Source organism: Silene latifolia, chromosome 2 (genome assembly GCF_048544455.1).
Source record: "Silene latifolia isolate original U9 population chromosome 2, ASM4854445v1, whole genome shotgun sequence".
Taxonomy (NCBI): domain Eukaryota; kingdom Viridiplantae; phylum Streptophyta; class Magnoliopsida; order Caryophyllales; family Caryophyllaceae; genus Silene; species Silene latifolia.
In genome coordinates this window covers 93,703,721-93,722,070 of record NC_133527.1, presented here as the reverse complement: position 1 = coordinate 93,722,070, position 18,350 = coordinate 93,703,721, and positions in this window count along the sequence as shown.

Genomic DNA, 18,350 nt, shown 5'->3' with positions numbered 1-18,350 from the left:
GTCTCAATTATACAAACGCTATTACATTGCTTGAATTTTGCCTAGTGTCTTTCTCTAAACCTGATTTGCAGAAATATGGATTTTACTTCTATGATATGATTACTGATATGAAATATTTTAATTCGTCAAGTATGAACTATGAGTTAGTTGATTGTCTATATTGATGTAAATGTGTTAATTTGGTGTCAAAGCATCCAAGTATTTGTTACCTTGATTTTGTGTAATGCGTAGCATGAAATTGACAAGAGTGTTTTGTTGCTTGAAAAGTCGGATGCTAGTTGCCAGTATAGAGTAATTAGCTTATCAGATGAATTGTGTCTATTGTTTCAGTAATCTTCTTGAACATTGGATGTGGAATTTTATAATGGGGTTACGGGGACATAACCATGTTTTAAGGAGGATAGGATTGTAAAATCTTGATGGTTTACGATCTGGCTAAGTGGTATGTTATGATTGGTCGACCGAGAATTGACCATGCATGGAGTCATTGTTTTAATTTGTTATTATTCGGTCAATGTTGTGGCTCTTTAAGTGTCACATACATTTGTTATTATTCGGTCAATGTTGTGGTTCTTTAAGTGCCACATACTTCTGTCGTATGTTCAACTTTGGGGACAAAGTTTCTTAAGGGGGATAGAATATAACACTTCGCGTTTTAGAGCTTATGTATATGTACTACTTGTGTTTGTCTTATGCTTGTGGATGTTTGGTTATCGTTACGGGGTGGCGAACTTCGGGGACGAAGTTTCTTTTAAGGGAGAAAGAGTGTAATACTCCTAATATTTTTAATATTTTCGTTAAGCTGGTATTACATCCAATAGTTTCTTTTCAGAAGCCGACTCCTTCATTTTGAAATATTTTAAGTTCGAGGACGAACTTTATCTTTAAGGTGGGTGGGATGTAATACCACTTAAATTTTCAAATTATTTTCAGTATCGAACTTCGGGGACGAAGTTCCTTTTAAGGGGGAAAGATTGTAATACTCCCAATATTTTTGATATTTTATTTAACTTTTTTAACACCTTTAAAATAATTTATCTCAATAATATGTCGAGAAACGATTTAATTACTTTATTTTACTTTTTACTATTTTATTTGGAATAGAAATTGGATTCTTAGTAATCTTGGGTCAAATTCGAAACCCAACGTATTTCTCCTTATATATTAATAATCATCCTCTATTCAACCCATAAAAACCATATATTTTACGTACTCTCTAATTGTCCTAGGACTTTTAGTGCCGCCTAATTTTCCTCTTTATTCCTTATATATACACAATTTGCAACAACCCATAAAACCTTGTCTGCCATATTTCCTAAACCATATTATTTACATCATGTTCATCATTACTATTGGATATCTATTATATTGATTCGTGCTTCGTTAGATGCCATCTTGTTGCTCCGGCTTTGATTTGTTGGTCTTTTTCCTAAACCAATTTTATGTCAATTTGAGGTAACACGATTCTACCGATCCTAATACTCTTATTATTGTTCGAGGATGTATGTTATATTGTTAATTGTTACTGTCGTGTCTGGGGATTATGTGCTAGTTATCTGAATTTGGTATGCTGAGTTTGATTTTTTTTTTTTTTTTGCTTTGTGTCGGCTGATATTTTGTTTATAATAGTAGTTATATTTTCTATTTTATTTCTATTTGATAAGTATGGTGAGATGGGTAGTTGGGCACGTTTGAGATATGTTGGCCGAGTAGATAAATATAGAATCGGATTTATGATGACAGTGGAAACCAATATATGACGCGTTGGATTATGTAACTAGTGGTTGGATTCTTGGTGAGATTTGTGAATATGAAGTTGACTAGGCTTGTTATTAGCATCATGAATGTACAAGCTTTGTTACTGGTTTTGTGAGTGTGTTGGGGACAATACCTTTATCATGGTGTATCAAGGATCGAGCTTATTTTGATATTGTATTTTTTAATTGTCGTTTTCTTTGATCTTGACTCGTGGGTGAGTAGCTTAGAGATTTACTCTAAGTGTTGAGCACGGTTCTTTGAACCTTTGACAATATTGATATTGAAATTGAGATGAAAATTGGTTACTAGTATTGAGTTATGAGTTTTGGGGCCTTTGAGCCGAGTTATGTTTACGGTCCAGAGTGACCATGGTTATTGAGTTATTGAGTTATTTGAGTTTGAAATCGATATTGAGATAATTCGTTTAATCTTTTATTTATCGTATTCGTTATTTAATTTAATTCCCAAGTCATTTATATAATTAGAGACGGGTTTTGAGTCGGGTTGGTTAAAATGGAAAACTGTTATATCGGGGAAGTTTCCATTTAAGGAAACTTTCCATGTTAGGAAGTTTCTATTTTTAGTAACCTTCTATTTTGGGAACGGGAATAGTTAAGTAATCCTTTATCATTAATTTATCTTTCAGAGGGCGAATTTGTTGTGAAATATTACTGAGCACCCGACTATTTGACTGCAGTACTGAGGTAGGGGAATACACTGATTGAGTTCTTACGATTATAAAGAGTTGGCATGTTCGGTGATTATATGACAAATCTGATTATCTTATTTATCTTGTTGGACATTATTGTTTCATACGTTTCATACATTGCATGTGCATCGGAGTTGGAGTTGGAGGAGATGAGATTATTGCGATTAAGGCCTAGGCGGGTTCTGCAGGACTTGCCCTGGTGTCCTCAGCTACGAGCTGGTATATCGACGACGGTCGATTGATATAGTCTGCCGGGGATCGGTATGGCTGGGCGTTCCGGGGATGTGTGTGATGGAGTTGAGATTGGAGGATCATATCATTGCATTCTTTATTATATCGTATTACCTACTCAACCTCGCGGTTGACCCTGTGTATTCGTGTACGCCTGTGATGATCCATTTACTGGGGAGTAGATTGACAGGTTGTTGAGACATATGGAGCTGGCAGGGGAGAGAGCATGGATCACCTGACTTAGAGCTAGCCCACTTTTATTTCAGTTTAGCTATCAGACTTTATTTTCGGTTTCAAGACATGTTCCATTTGAGTTGTAAACATTTATAACTTTCAATTTAAAGTACTGTTTATTTTTCCTTTGTTATCTACTGCCTCAGGTTTCTGAGATGGTAACACCCTTCTTTATCTGAGGAGTCCTAGTCCAGGCCCTTAAATAAATGGGGGTGTTACAAGAAGAGTCTAATAAGAGATATATGAATCTTACAATTGGTATCAGAGCAAGAGTTGTTGCATGCATAATCGGTTATTGTTTTTCCGAGTTAATATGTTAACATATAAAACTAAAAATTAGTGATTTATGAAGATAAATGCCACGAAAATTTTGCATGTTAAACATTCTGGTCCTAAATTGATTTTAGGTCATTTTGATGACTTATGGTAATTTATTGCTCTTTAAAATGTTTTTTAGTATTTTTATTACATTTTATTGTATAAAATGTCACTTAAATTACTAAAAATAGCTAGACTATGATTCTGACCTTGAACTTTTTACACGACCTCACATGCATATTTTTCAGATTGTATGTAAAATTTCGTATAAAATGATTTTATATTGCATGTGTTATGATTTTTACATGTTAAAAGTCGATTAAATAGAGGTATTTATGTTAAAAATGGTTAGACTTTGTCCCTGCCCATGAAATTTTAGTATGTTGTCACATGCAATATTTACACATTGTATGTAAATTTTGAGATCAAATGGTTTCATTTTGAATGATTTATGATTTTTAGATGTAAAAATCGAATAAATAGTGACTATTTTAACATAAATTGCTAAAATGAATTTTATGGCTTGAAAAGTTTTTCCAATGTTGTATATATGATATGAACATCATATCTAAAGTTGCATGTTAATTTTCGTATGATTTTAATGGTTATAAATTTTTATGGGATATAAATTGATAAATAGCAACTTTAATAATCATTTATATAAAAATTCGATTTTGGCTTAAAATTTGTTATTTCCAGGTTCTAGAAACTTGTTAAGAATATTCAAAATTTTTATTTTTATTTATTGCATAATTTGATGTTTAATTTGGAATTAAAGGATTAAAATCATGTTTTATGCGATTTATTTGTGAAATAAATTAATATAATCTAAAGACATTTTTTAATTAGAATTTTGCGATGTTGGAAATTTTCCAGAATATACAATATTATGATTTTAAATTTTTTGAATTTTTATGATTTTTTGGGAATTATTTCCTTATTATTAAGAATAATAGTGATTAAAGAGCAATTATATAATATCAAGTTGAATTATTGTCAAATGTTTAGTGAAGACTAAATTTTGAGTCCTAAGAAGGTTGGGGTAATTAACTTGGACATAGATATGATTTATGTAATATTGTGTGATTTTAAAAGGTTAAATGTCACACTAATCCATAAAACCGGAACAAATATACGATATTAGCTTAAATAGGGCGATTTGGCACATCACATGGCATGTTTTATACATATATTAATGCTGCATTTTTAGTATGATTGTCATATTTTATTTTATATAATTTTGAATTATGTAATTTGTACTTAGTATGACCTTAGTTTTAATTGGTATTTCCCGAAATGAATGGGGATATCGATTTGGTTGTAATTATTGTGATCTTGTATCACTTTTATTTTATTTTATTTTGGTTTTTCTTTTATATTGTATTTGTAGAAAAGCTATGTAATTTATTTATTCGGAGTTCCTTGAAGACGGTGCAATTGGAGAAGGTGGTCCGACAAAGACGGTGTTACCTTGGAGTGCATGCCAAATGAAGTTCAAGGGACCAAAGGAGTTGGTTTTCGAATTTGTAAATAGTTTATTTGATTTACTATTTTAGGAAGGCCATACTAGGATTTTATTGTTTTTGCTTTGCATTTGTTTTATATGTTTCCATGCATAGCCAAATCGCCATAACTACACATGCATATCTTTTTATCGAGTCATCGACCGTGTCAATTATAATTATCGTAGTTCACCGCTTTAGTTCACTTAAAACGTGATAGATAATAAATTGACAAGACCTCTCACTAAATAATAATTGAGAATTAGTCTTACCAAATAGTAAAACCATGAATCCCAATTTCATAAGGAGTAGGCTCGGCTCACCGAGGTGCTAAACTTGTTACGTTGGGTAAGTGGGTAGTAAAATGTTATTACATCGAAATTTGGATTGAGCTCAACGGAAGTATTCGTGACCGTAGTCGCATGTGTTCCGGGCTAAAGATTAATATTAGAGTAATTTTATCGACCAAGAATTCTAAAAGTAGAATCGATTGAAGAGTTAATCTACCGAATTATATTGATAAGGGATGAATCGGCTCATCGTGCCCGAATTAATATGAATTTGGATCTCGGGATCATTTATAATAGTTGGGTAGAGGTCACTATATAAATGCTTAAAACTTGTTAAAAATGTTTACAAGTATTATTAAAACAATAGATGTTTATTAATTCCTTCACTTTTAATTTTGTAGTCAAATTTTTTTTCTCAATTGCAATGGCAACTCCAAATTCATCCGCAACCACTAGCTCGAACACTCTCACCAATGTTTCATGGCTCCGATCCTTCATGGATCTTTGTAAATTAGAAAAGAACGGGTCAAACTTCGCCGATTGTGATGCTCAACTTCGCTTGGCCGCGGAGGGTGACGATAAGATTCGTTACCTTACCGAAGCCTCTCCCGCCGCACCTACCTCTAGGTCTACCCCCGCCGCTAGGCAAGCCTATAAGACTTACCAAAAGGAGTCGGCCGCGATAAAAAATGTGTTGATATTTTCAATGGAGGCCAAACTCCAAAGGAGTGCTATAAAGATTAGCACCGCCTATGAGATCTATACGAAGCTTGTGACCATGTTTTCACAAGCTCCGAGGATCATTCAATATGAAGCGGCATCCGCATTCTTCGATCTAAACATAAAGGAGGGCCAAAATGTTAGCCCTCATGTGCTCAAGTTGATGGAGCATGTTGAGATCTTAAAATTACAAAAGGTAGAAATTCCCGAAGAACTCGTCATTGATCGAGTTCTTCATTCCTTGAACAAGGTTAAGGCATATGTTCAATTCATGGTGAATTTTAATATGCAAAACTTGAAATTTTCCCTCGATGAATTGCTCAAAATGCTTGTGCAAGCCGAGAGGGATATGGGGCTAAGTGTTAGCGCCACCAAGAATGTGCTCAACATTAATCAAAAGAGCAAAGGGAATTTCAAGAAAGGTGGCAACAAGGGAAAGAAGCAAACTCCCTATAAGAACAAAGGAAAGGCTTGTGAAGCTGGCTCCTCTAAGCCCAAGAAGGGTGCCTCGCCCGGACAAATGCCACTATTGTAATGGTGTTGGGCATTGGAAGAAAAATTGTCCTAAGTACCTTGGCGATATCAAAGCTGGAAAAGTTATTCCAGTAGGTAAATTAATATCCCTATCTTTCATGTTTCAATCTCACCTTCGGTATTTTGATACAAGTTGTGATATTTACCCTTTTTATTGTAATTAGGGCATCCAAGCAAGGACAAGGGTAAAGAAAAACAAGCTTAGAAGATCTTGAGGGAAGGTAGATATAGCCGCCCATGATGCTAGATCGATGGAAGCTTGGCTTTATTTTATTTTGTCTTTATTTTCATGTTGTATTTTGAAATTTTAGAACTATTTTGATTTCCTCGTTTGACTTGGAAATTTGGTTGTTTCCTTAAACAATGGTTGTATTTTGGATATTGGTGACTTGGTTTGCAACCCAAGTCACTTACTTTATCATATCGTTTGTTCTAAAATTTGTCATCATACACTACTTGCATCTAGAAACATAAGATTATAGACTTAAATTGATCAAATTGACAATTATAATGATTGAGTCATTATATGTCCATAAGCTATGAGTTTTGATTCTCCTTATGCCATTGTGACTAAAATCACAACTTACTTATGTAAGATCAATTATGAAGTTATGATTGAGTTGTTGAACTCATACTAGGGAACATTAATAACCTTATTTGATAGACCTATCAAATTTAAATCGTCTAGTCTATGATATACTTTTAACATCTCTCGAATAAATCACCATTAGGTTGATATGTGATATGTTTTTCCTCATTCACCATCATTATTTGTGGCTCAATAGCTATCTTTGGAGAAAAAGTGTATTTTTCCTAAAGATAGAGTGGGAGTAAATTTAGCCACAAATCTCGACTAGATGGGATCTACGTGAGAGCACCAAAAGAAGATGTTCTTAAAGGAACTACGTGAAGAGACCAAAAGAAGATGTTCTTAAGGGTACTACATCAGGACACCAAAAGAAAACGTTCTTAAAGAAACTACGTGAGGACACCAAAAGAAGCGTTCTTTGGGAAATTTAGATTATGATCTATGAAGTGCATATACCTAGCGATTTTAAAATTCGACATTTTACTTAAGAGCCTTATGAAACTAAAATGGTATCTATGCAAGCAAATGGATTTATTTGGGATTGTTGAGACCAATCCAAGGTAAAGAGATATTTATGATTAAAGGTTGCATAGACTGGCATGTCGATGTCTATGAAAGCTAAGTTAATTGTTAACTATGCTAAAGATTTAAAATCATTGCTATACTTCATTATGGAAATAAGTAAAGTATTAAGACCACTTTACAAATAGGTATTTTGAAAGGGATATGTGAATGACATATATGGTTTTAACTAATACGTAGAAAAGCAATGATCATTCCAATCATGTAATGTTTCGATAAGGAAACATGTGTGTATACATGAACTTGAGTGGGAGCAAGTAACTGTCATGTTTAGACATGAAGTTCAGTGGGAGCTATCATCCTTCATAAATTGTACTCCCTCCGATCCAGACCAAAGGTAACACTTACTATAAACGGACGATCCACACCAAAGGTAACATTCCTTATTTGGCCCACAACATTACCAAATTATCCTTATACCCATTTGATATTTACACAAAATGCCATTACATACCCCACCTACCAACATACAATTAAACACAAAATTACATGGCCCACCTATTTTTTCCCTCTTTACCCTTACTTTTTCCACCTTTTCTTAAATACTCCATTTTTTCCCATGTTACCTTTGGTCTGGATCGGAGGGAGTATAACTTATTACTCATTGGAAATGACGTGCAAATAGGTTTTCAATCCTGGATGAAATTAAAAATTATGCAAATCTATTAAAACATGGGATGTTGGATTGGCACTTGGAAGGGTATCTTATGATGATATTGATCCTTCTAAAATAAACTAGTTAAGTAGGTTTTTCATATTGATGAAAATTGAATTATGATTATTCAAATGAACCTAAGAACTGTTGTCCACATGATTCAATCACTGATGTTTCCGCCATTAGTATTATCATGTATGCCTAATGCAAATGCCTCAGATGAATTACATGCTTGGAGCATAATAATTCGATAACTAGCTAATTCATATGAGAATCATTGGTAAGCCTTATGAAACCGTCATGAATTCTCAAGGAGAACTAATAGTATGTTCTATAGTTTGGAAGAGTAATGAGTTGTGTGTTAAGAGGTTACACAAACTCAAGTTTCCAAGCTCATTTGGATTTTTATAAAATCTTAGGCAGATTATTGACATAAGGAGTAGGAGACTAGAAAAGAATGTTTTATTGTCTTTCATTTGCAAGTTTCTACGATATGAACCTAAGTACATTGTGATTGGGTGGTGAACTTTAAAACTACAAGTAGTGTTGTCCACCGTAACCCACATCACAAGTTATATGATAACTGTAAGAGCTTCTTTCAAGCTTAGGAACCTATGTCTAGTATGAAGTCTAGACATGTACTTAGTAAAATTCATGCTATAAGAGATAACATGAAATTAAAGGAAATCGCAATTCACAAAGTTTGAACACTTGGACATATGATATGTTCACAAGCTAAACATTTATTGCGTTAAGTAAGTGCATAAGTACACTTATGATTATAAGACATTGAGTAGTTATATGGTATTGACTACTCATGTGTGATAATCACATTTATTGTTTGAGTTATCGTTAACTCATCTTGTACTTTGTTACATGTAAATGGGATTGTTGAGACAATATTGAACCCTATTAAAGTGAACTGGATTAACATAGTACTCGCCCCTAGTTACTTACATGAGGTGACATCTCGAAGTAACTAGAGTGTGATGCGATTGATGGCAAATTCAAGTGCCATAGAGTCATAAGAGACGACTAGCTGTCGATCACATAGCCAGACTGTGAGGGACACTCTGTCGGGCTTATGACCGCTTATAGAGTTCTGGAAATTTTTATAGCCAGGTCGTGGAGAGAGCTGCTATGGTATTCTTATGAGTCGATTCTTTGACTAATGACTGTTCGCCTAAGATGGCACAGTTTCAGAGTGACTTTGATTTATGTTCTGCAACTTTCGCAAGACACCTTGCATTGAGTTGGAGATAGTAATAGGACAAGAGAATTGGTGACGCACACTTATCGCGGACAAGTGGGAGATTGTTGGAGTATGTGTCCTCGACAATAATGCGATCACAAGTTTAAATCTCAAATTAAGAATGCTAAAGGGAAAGTAATATATTATTGTCAACTGATCCACATTAATCGGTAATGATTGGCTGACTAGAGTTTGACATTGCTGTCGTATGACGGTGGTGATCGGTTGATCCCTTAAGGTCATACCTCTAGGGAAACATTCTTAATTGTTTAATTAATTAATTGTATGACGATACAAGTTAATTAATTTCTTAAATTTGAACAAATGATTTTGTGAGTAATAATACGTATCTTATTGTAATTCGATTAAATAAGATTTGTACTAAGTAATTAAATTGTTTTATTACTTAAAGTTTATTTATTGTTTATGAAACAATTAAAATAAAGAATGAATTGTTTATTATAAATACAAGTAGTTGTGATTTATAATTCAATGACCCATTTTAAGTAATTGTAATTGTGAATTACTTGTTAATTTTTGCATGTGATTTATTTTGTTAATATAATGATTTTTAATTTGTTAAAAATGCATTATTTAACTAACATGTCTAGTAACATGTCCAATATGTCACATTACACAAAATTGACAATTGACAAAGTTACAATGGGTCCATATTATTTATATGTGCCGTGAATAAGGAAAGGAAAGAAGGATTTGTGCTTTAATTATTTTAAATTAGTGGGTAACATAATGATTATCTACTAATCATAGGTATGCATACCTACACTCTTGAGAAGAGAAAAATGCAAAAGAATTGGGCACTCTACCCATGCAAAACCGGTGGCCTCCTCCATATACACTCAAGTAGTGTATTTTCACATAATACTAATTCATTCTAATAAGTTAACAACTTGGTGATTAACTTATCTCTCTAGTATTATTTTTGAACAACACTAGAAAATCTCACATAAATCTCTAATATTATTCCTATATTACTAGAAGTAGTAATCTCATAATATTAGTATTTTTAAGGGCTCAAATATTAATTTCTGTAACTAAATTAATATTTGTATTAAGAAGGATTTCTTTGGTACAAATCCTTAAGGTGTAGATCTTGCTATTAGATCTAAGTTTTTGTGGCATTTGGATTATTCTTAAGAAGACTAACTTGGTAGGAGACCAATTTAGTATAAACCAATTTCGGCCCTCCTTTTAAGAATGTCAAAATTTCTTCTCTTTCACTTAAATTGTCATGCATGCATAAGTTCCTTTTAGTTTATGACTAAACTAATAAACACTTAGTTATTAGAAGGGTCTAATAAGAGATATATGAATCTCACAAGTTTGACATTACTGTCGTTTGACGGTGGTGATCAGTTGATCCGTTAAGGTCACACCTAAAGGACGATTCCCTCAATTGTAAAGTTAATCGATTGTATGACGATACAGATTGATTAAATCCTTAAATTGAACAAATTGATATATAAGAGAGAATATTGTATCTTATTGTATTATGACTAAATAAGATTCAATTTAGTAATTAAAATGTTATATTACTAAAATTGAATATTGTTTATGAAACATTTAAGAAAAGAATTATTAGTTAGTTATAATTACAAAATATTGTAGATTGTATTAACTAGGTTAAAGATGACCCATTTTACATACATGTAATTTTGAATTACAATGTAAATTTTCATGTGTAATTTATTTAATGAATAATGATATTTAATTAGTTAAATATGCATTTATATTACTAAAGACATGTTACATGTCACATGTCATAACATATTACAAATGACAAATTACAAAGATAAAATGGAGGTCCATTTTAGTGAGGTAGCCGGTTTTATCATGTGTGGTTTTAGGTTGTATATAGTTGATTGTTTTAATATGCAAAACACAATCATCACACCTAATACAACCAAGACCTAACCTAATGTTTTGGTAAGACCAAAAGGAAAAAGCAAAAAGCAAATTTTCCCTTCCCCATGTCACATGGACCGGCCACCCCCTTCCCATATAATATGATTAGTTCTCATTTTAGTGATTAGAAGATTCTTATGATCTTACTCTTCCTTCTCTCATAAAAATTGTTTTATGCATAAAATTTATTCAAAAATTCTAATATTCACATAAGATTACTATGGTACTAATATAACTAATATTAGAATCAATATTTAAGGTAACTAATATTGTTATCTAGTTAGTAATAATATTAGTATTGATGGATAGTCTTGGTGCAACTAAGAGGAGGTATTCCACAATGAATACTTGAAGATTTTGGAGGATCATCCTAATATGTTTAAGCTCAAGATCTAGGTTAGGAAGGCGTTCTAACCTAGTGCCCATATTTCGTCCATTATCAATGTAAGAAAATCGTTTTCTCCTAACCTTGTTAAGTTTTTTTGCACGCACTAGATTTAATGACTAAATCAAAGAGTAATTTAGATCATCAATTAAATGAGTTTAATTAGAGGGTTATTGAATCCTTTCAATTAGTATAAGAGCATAGGTCGTGCATGCATAATCGGTTTGGTTTTTCCGAGTTAAATGTAACTTAATTAAAACTAAAATTTATGATTTATAAGGATAAAGCCACGAAATTTTTTTGCATGTAATATATTATGGTCCTAAAATATATTTAGGTCATTTTGATGATTTATGGATGATTTTGCTTATTTTAATGCTTTTTAGTGAAATAATTACATTTTAATGTGTAAAATGAACTTTTATTTACTAAAAATAGTTAAACTTCACTACTGGCCGTGATTTTTTTAGTATGACCTCACATGCATATTGTGCATATTGTATGTAAAATTTCGGATCATTGTGATTAGGTTTGCATGTTTTATGATTTTTATGTGATAAAAATGGTATAAATGGAGGTTAAATGACTAAAAATAGTTAAACTTCTTAATAAGCGATGAAATTTTAATATGATGTCACATGCATATTTTACAGATTGTATGTAAAATTTGAGATAAATGTGATTTATTATGCATGATTTATAATTTTAATGGTTAAAATGATATAAATAGTGACTATTTTTAGCAATAATAGGTAAAATGAATTTTATGGCATGAAATTTTTCCCTAATGTTGTATATATGATATTGACATCAAATATAAAGTTGCATGATTAATTTTGATTGATTTGGTATGTTTATTGATTTTTATGTTATAAAATCGATAACAGGGCAACTTTATTAGTCATAAAAATTAATTCGAAATTTTTGGTTGAAATTTTGCCATTTCCAGGTTCTGGAAATTATTTAAGAATGTTCAAAATTTTGATTTTGATTTTTTCATAATTTTTATGTTTAATTTGGATTAAATGATAAAAGTTATGATTTATACGATTTATTAATGAAGTAAATTATAAATATTTTGTGAGAAAATTTTATTGAGTTTTTGGAATCTTCGTAATATTCCAGTATACGCAAAATTGTGATTTCGAAAATTTTCAAATCTTTATGAATTATTGGGAATTATTTCATAATTGTTATGATTAAGAGAAGTTTAATAAGAAATAATAAAAAACCAAGTTGAATTATTGTCAAAAAATTGAGTAAAGACTAATTTTTGAGTCCTAAGAAGGTTAGGATAATTAACTTGGGCTTAAATTTGATTTAAGTATTGATTTGTGTTGTTAATAAGTTATTATCATGCATTTCCATAAAACCGGATTATATACGATATAAGATTTAAGTAGGGCGATTTGACACATTAATTTGGCATGTCAGACACATATTATAATGCTGTAATTTTTATTGATGAATGTCATATTTTATTTATATAATTTTGAATTATGTAATTTTATCTTAGTATGGCCTTAGTTTTAATAGATATTTCCCGTAATTTAAGGGGATATTGATTCGGTTGTAATTTAATGTGATCTCGTATCACTTTTATTTTTACTAGTTTTTCATATTACAAATGTATAATAGGAATAGCTATGTATTTTATTATATTTATTATTCCGGAGTTCCTTCAAGATGGTGCCATTCAGAAGGTGTTTCGACAAGACTGAGTTTTCTTGGAAGGCGTGCCATATGAAGATTCAAGGGACCAAAGGAGTTCGTTTCCGAATTTGTAATAGTTTGTTAGATTTTCTATTTTAGGAAAGGCCATACTAGGAAATTTATTTATTGCTTTGCATTTTTCTTTATATGTTACATGCATTGCCAAATCGCCATTAACATCACATGCATTTTTATATATATACATCGTCTTTTTGACCGTGTTGGTTATAATTATCGTTAGTTCACTAATATACCTCACATAAAAGTGATAGATAATAAATCGACAAGACCTCTCACATATTTAAAATTGAGATTAGCCTTTCCAAATAGTAGGACCCATGAATCCTTTTGACATTTGGGGTAGATTCCGTTTCCCGGGTACTTTCATTTTCATCGGGTAAGTTTGGTAATAACAAGTTATTACACGCGAAATTTGGTGGGAATCAACAGATATAGAGACTAGTCTCATGTTCTGGGGCTAGAGATGAACTTAACGTAATTTCATCGACCAAGAGTTCTAATTGTAGAATCGGTTAAAGAGTTAACCCACCGAGTTATATTAGTGAGGGATGTATCGGTTTCCCCGTGCCCGAGTTAATATGGATTTGGATCTCGGAATCTTTTATATAATTGGGTGGAGATCAATATATAAATGCTAAAACATGCTAAAATATTTTCATATATTAACGTTGAAAATTTCTTTTCCCACTATTTCGTTGTTTTATATTGTTCTTTATGATTTCTCCTATTAATATACGATATCAATTCGATTGTAACACGAGTCTCCGCTAAACCACTATTACTAACGACAAATAGAATCTCTTTCTAAATCCTCAAATGAACCGTTTAAATAGGGTATGGACTAGTTCCATAGGAATCGTTCTATTCCATAGAACTCTATAGAAGTTGTCCTATGTCATATAAGATTAGCATCTTAAATTCCTAACATGCCTATGTATGATTTCTTGTGAAAATGTGTGAATAAAAGTAATGATTAGTCAAAATATGTTTTGCTAATATCTTCTATGCATCCACAGTTCAAAATTCTTATTGCTCAGCCTAAACACTTGTCATCAAGCACTTTAGTTATTAAGAACATGACAATGTTAAATTGGTAAATTGATTTGTTGGAAATTTTGATTAACCAAATACCACAATAAAGTTAACTCTTGTGAAGGATTAACTAAGAATTTATATGAAGATAAGTCTTCATCAAATAGAAATCCTTGAAGTCAATGGGAGCAATAAGAAGTAAGTACCTATCTTAATTGTTAAGGATAGAACTAGGCTCGAAAGAGAAGTTTTAGACATTAAAATAGATACAAACCCCAAATAAGTAAAGATCTAGGAAGGTTGTCGTGTGACTCCAACATATTCCGTCTTAAAATCTATGACATAGACATTGTATTCTTGCCAAATACCACATCATGAGTATTTGATACAAATTTGTGGATTTCATCATAAGATTTGGCATTATCGTATGACGACTAACAAGAATGTTGTAGTGTACTCATTTTAGTTTAGAAATATACCTCAATAATTGTTATGATGTATAATATGTCTAAATAATAATATAATTCAAGTTTTTGTATAAAACGCCAAGGGTTTCTCTATTATACAATTAAATCAAGCATTGTGCCCTAACATACCACGATTAAGTTTATGGTGAGACCATACAAATCAAGGTAATTATATTCAAACTAGAAATAAAATGTCATATATACAAACTCAAGTCGGTAACCCCAATCATTTCTCAATTCTCGATTGAAAATCACATTTAGAAACTAGTTTTGACTAGTCTCCCAAACCATTTGATTGGGAATCTTTTGGTGTGTGCGAATCTTGTATTCAAAGTAAGTTAATTCATGATTTTTTCTGGAAAAAGATTATGAATAGAGCAAGATATTCGCCCTATTTACGCTTTGAAGTGTATGGTCGAATACAATTTCAATCAGAGAAGGTTATTACTTCTTCTTGTCTTTTACCGACGAACTAGGTAGATACTTGGTATCCACTTAATGAGGTAAGAAGAGAAATTCTTTGAATAAGTTCAATCAATTCTTCTTATGAAGTATAAAAACCAAAGTATTCGTACTTTGTTTAGGATGAGAACAATAAAGTGATGACTTTTATCTGTACCTAAAAGAGTGTGATATGGTATCACAAGTTCACTTTCATTACGATATGATTGAATCTTTACATTGTAGTTGGAGGTAGTTTCTGTTAAAATTTGTCTGGCATTTAAATTTTCCACTAATATAAAACATGGTTAAAGCAATCATCTACTTTTGATATGAGATATGGTTAGGCATGATACCTAAATCGTAGCTTGTTTCGATAGTAAAAATGTGCTCTCTCTTCCTACATGATCACGAGAACAAAGGGTTTGTGGCTCGTGATGCTGTCTATTAAAGAAAAGTGGATTATTTCTTAAAGACAGAGTGGGAGAAAATGTTCAAGAGCCACAAACTGAGAATAAGACGTAGGAAGATGTTCCTTCTTGGTCAAAATCAGTAATTATTTCTTCGAAACCTAAAGTGGACAGGAGTCATGTTATTTTTTGAAATTAAACCTGTAACTTATTAAGATGCTTTATTTAGTTTCAACTCCGCAAAAGTCCGAAATGAGCATAAACATGAAAATGTCTATTAAGCTTAGTTGGTTGGTGGCAAAGGGCTTTGCACGCAACAAAAACGCTTCATTGTATTCGGATATGATTTGATATAGTTGGATTTTAAAATCATCTTGCATGAGTTTTGTAAACCGCAACTATCCGATTTAATATCCGAATACTATTGGATTTTAAAATCATCTTGCGTGAGTTTTGTAAATCGCAACTATCCTAAGGTAGGATACACACTTAAGAAGAAATCTTAAGTAGAAGTAAATGAGTTGAATTGTATGTTTTGATCATGTGATAAACTTTTCTCGAATTGTCGAGTAATTCTGTTTATACATGGAGTTTAGTGGGAGTAAAGTTGTGTTACTAGTCTTATATATGAATGACATATTGATTATTGTGAATGATGAAAGACTTAGGAGAAGAATAATAAACATCTCTAAGGTATCCAGACCTATAAAGATAGATCTAAAAGGATATTAGCGTTAAATGAATATTCTTATATTAATAAGAATTTTGACAAGTTCAAAGATTGAACATGTAGAAATTGAATCCACATGCTTCCGCTGCGAGATTAATTCATTACGCTAAGATGTATTACCATTCTTAAACCCCGTATACTTGGAGTATAACGAGATGTTCCAAATCGAATCTTTGAGAGAAGTCTCTATATAGCCACATAGTTCATTAGTTAGTACTCAGGAAGTACTAAAGATATGAAGCTAAGCATTTGGAAATGAGGGATTTGTGTGCAAGGAGTTACACAAAAACCATATTCTAAACACATAAGGATGGTTAGAGAACCATCTTGGATATATTATTTAAGGAGGATATCTGCTAGAAACATCCTAGGCAGTTGAACAATGAGATATATACACTTGCAATAATGAGATATGCAAAAAGGGATGATATTAGGATTCGATTTTGTGAGTTGGAGGAACTATGACAGTTCGTTCCAATAACCAAAGGTCCTATCCCATTCACTGTGAGGATAGTGGGAGCTATTCTAAGGCAAGATAGCCTATCTCTAGATTGGATCTAGACACATATACGCAAAAGGTTTTTATAATAAAGATTATACATAAGAAAGGGAAAAAGTATATAGTAAGGTTAGTAAAGTGCAAAGTGTTGCTAAGACTTGCTAATCAAGGTCTTCTCATAGGCTTAGCCTGATGTGTCATGCCATTTTATTTGAATTGAGATGATCCACTATATACAAGATTAAAAATGAATTATAAATTATGTAGTAATTGATATTGTATCAATTTTACATATGTGATAATGCACTCATCGTTTGAGTTTTATTCAAAACTGTTTTCTTTAATGCTTTGTTTTTCCAAATAGGTTGTCAAGACACTATTGAACCCTATTTAAGTGAACTGGACTAACATAGTATTGGCCCCTAGTCATTTATATAAGGTGAAGTCTCCTAGTGACTAGAGTGTGAGTCGATTGATGGCAAGTTCAAGTGCCATAGGGTCATAAGGTATGACTAATCGATCATATAGACAGACTGTATGGGACACTCTGTCGGGCAGTGACCGTTTATAGAGTTCTGGCAATTTTATAAAGCCTGGTCGTGGCGAGAGCTACTATAGTATTCTTTTGAATCGATTCTTTCACTAAAGACTGTTCGCCCAAGTCGGCACAGTTTCTGATTGACTTTGATTTTTGCCCCAAGCCATTCTGTCAAAAGGGGTGAGTGTGCATCTTTTGGGTCATGATGAACTGTGGGTGTACGAAGGGAATAGTGCAATATGAATTGTCCACCCCTTGTCAGGGTTATTTGAAATCTCAAGGCCACTCGAGGAGTAGTGAACTGGAAATATGTGGCCACGCTCGGAAGGTATCTACGGTATATAATTCCGGTCAAATAGTTATTTTCCAGATCGAGGAAACCACTCTAGATATGATCACATGCAAGTACGACCTGCAAGACACCTTGCACTGAGTGGGAGATTGTAATAGGACAAGATAATTGGTGACGCACACTTGTCTCGGACAAGTGGGAGATTGTTGGAGTATGTGTCCTCAACAATGGTGAGATCACATTATTGAATTCATGATAAGAATACGTAAGGGATGATTCATTTATATATATTTCAACTGATCAACATTAATCGGTAATGATTGGCTGACTAGAGTTTGATATTACTGTCATTTGACGGTGGTGATCAGTTGATCCCTTAAGGTCACACCTAAAAGACAATTCCCTCAATTGTAAAGTTAATCGATTGTATGACGATACAGATTGATTAAATCCTTTAATTGAACAAATTGATATATAAGAGAGAATATTGTATCTTATTGTAATATGATTAAATAAGATTCA